The sequence below is a fragment of the Euprymna scolopes genome, chromosome 13 (genome assembly GCF_053919585.1).
Source record: "Euprymna scolopes isolate OS-2025 chromosome 13, ASM5391958v1, whole genome shotgun sequence".
In the NCBI taxonomy this organism is placed as follows: Eukaryota; Metazoa; Mollusca; class Cephalopoda; order Sepiida; family Sepiolidae; genus Euprymna; species Euprymna scolopes.
In genome coordinates this window covers 37924794-37927486 of record NC_136494.1, presented here as the reverse complement: position 1 = coordinate 37927486, position 2693 = coordinate 37924794, and positions in this window count along the sequence as shown.

Genomic DNA, 2693 nt, shown 5'->3' with positions numbered 1-2693 from the left:
GTAGCTACCAATATAGCTAATGCGAGGTTAGAAAGAGTTAATATTAAACGACTTGAAGAAATGAATTGAACTTGGGCATGCGCAGAAAGAAATAAAAATATCTCGGCAAGTTGAAATGAACATTTTGCACTTCAACTTGCCGATATATGTCTGTATGTTTTATTCGTCCATTCAAGCAAATATTTTACTTGTTATAAATCATCCTAGGTGCATGATTACTATTTCCGGTTAATTTCAGTGTTATGTGACCAGTAGTTTAAGAGTTTATCGGTTAAATATTTACATGCAGACAGACAGACATACGCACATCCATCTGTTTTAATTATATAGATTATATTGAAAAAATAGTGTTATTTTTGCAATAAATTTTCAATTTTAATAAATAAAAAGGATAATAACTATAAAAGTAAGTAAAGTAAGTAAAAGAAAGTAAATATTTAATAATCATATTTTAAAAATTTTCTATGCAAAAGGGAAAAGCAATATCAAAGTCTAAAAAGATGAATTTATTTTTATTGGCAGTTCAAAAGATAATGAATTGATAGAATACAAAAGACTAAATAGTTTTAAAAATATTTTGTTTAAAAATGTTATATTAGTAAGAAGACATTGAGACTGTGTTCATTTCAGCTGTGGCTGTGCGTGTTTATATGTTTGTAAATGGAATATGCATGAAAATCTGTGTATATATATATTTCTCATATTATATAAATTCCTATTGTTAATGAGTGACAGGAGGAGGATGTGAACTGTTAAAGTAAAAATTCACCCTTCTTCCTCTAATTATCATTTAAGAAAACATAATAAAAATGCGTTATATAAAAAGGAAATGGCTTTTCCATTATTAGATTGAAACATTAGTGCTATTTTTGAAACATAATTTTAATTTTATATAAAAAGGGAAATAACTATAAATAAATTGAAAGTAAATATTTAATTTATATTTTGAAAATTTTCGGTGCTATGACACTGAAAATAAAAGCAGGGCTTCAGCTACACACCTCCGTTTATTTAAATCCCAAACAACAAACTACATGGTTTCTTTTTAAATCGACTCACATCTAATGCATTTTACAATGTTTTCCTGATACACATCTCAACTTTATCATTATCGTCTTTTTGAGATCCTTATGTCTTCACAATAGGCACCGTTAATGATCCTCTTAAAATAAGGGAAAAAGTCATACAGAGCAAGATTATGTGACTAAGAAGCGATTTTCTTTTTGGCCAGGAACTACTGAATGCACTGAACATTCTGAACATTGAGTACATGTGTTCATTTCGGCCGTTGCCGTGTGTGTTTACATGTTTATAAATGGAATATGCATGAAGATATGTGTGTATATAGATCTCTTATTATATAAATTCCTAATGAGTGACAGGAGGAGAACTTTGAACTGTAATAGTAAAGATTCGTCTCCCCCACCTGTAATTATCACGAATGATTCAAGGAAACATAATAAAAAACGTGCTATATAACGCACTTGTGCTTGCTTTATATCAACATAGTGAGCCAGTCTGACTCTGAATAAAGTGTTTCATTTTATCATATAGTATTCTTGTATTGATACCGTTTCGGCTAAAGTACTTACTATTGATCTCCTATGCTGCCAACCAATTTGTATGGCTTTAAAATGTCCCTGTTATTGATCAAACTTCAGAATCTTTGACAATACTCAGAATCCGCTGCAGTGTGTCCTTACCGTATTCACCTTATTCATAGCAAACGTTAATGGCGCGCTTTATTCATTCCAAATGGCCGTTTGGGGCTTCAAATCTGCTCCTGGCATTTTCGGATACATTGCAAGATCCTATGCAGAATATCAGAACAAGAAATGATAAATAAAAACAAAAAGTTAAAAGTAGTATAAAAATATATTTAATAAGGATGTATGCAATGTAGAAAAAACAGGAACGGTGAAAAATGAAATGAACAAAAACAAATAATTATTTGAAGATAATAAATGATATTTATTTATGAAGATATGATGAATGAAGATATTTTTCTATAAAAAAATATGCATGTATTTTTCAGTAAATGTTTCATTTACTGTTAATAGAATCCGGGATGGGGGGGGGTGATATTTTGATACTAGCTGCCCGTTGCCCGGCTCTGCCGTGGAAAGTATAATAGTTCAAGAAATTTTATGGACAACATTGAACTAAATGTCACGAAAACAGAGCCAACAACGCTAAAAGCATATTCCCAGAAATTTCTGCCATATTTTTTGTCCATATTACATATTATTAGTTATAGTATTTTATCAAATTACTATGGTTAACAAACTTTTACTTTTTTGGTAATAACATACTTTATAATAAAAGTATTTTTTTTTGTTTTTGATAAATAGATTTGAAAAAAATAGTTCATATGAAAAATAGTTTTTGTTTTTAAAACCATTTTCGTTTTCAAAAACTCAAATAAATCAGAAATTGTTTAAGAAATTTATAAAGATTTAACTTGCTATCGATGTTTCTTTTTTTTTTAAAGTGACTTTTATGTATGTATGTATGTATGTATGTATGTATGTATGTATATGTATAGACATATAATCCCGCAATCTATACATATAATAAGACTAGCAGGGAGACCAGAGGTTGCTCGGGAATGAGGATCAACAAATATTCCCATATTTTTATTGTCATCAAAATAGGTGAAATAGCTCATTTTAAATCAAATCCATTGGTTGTTT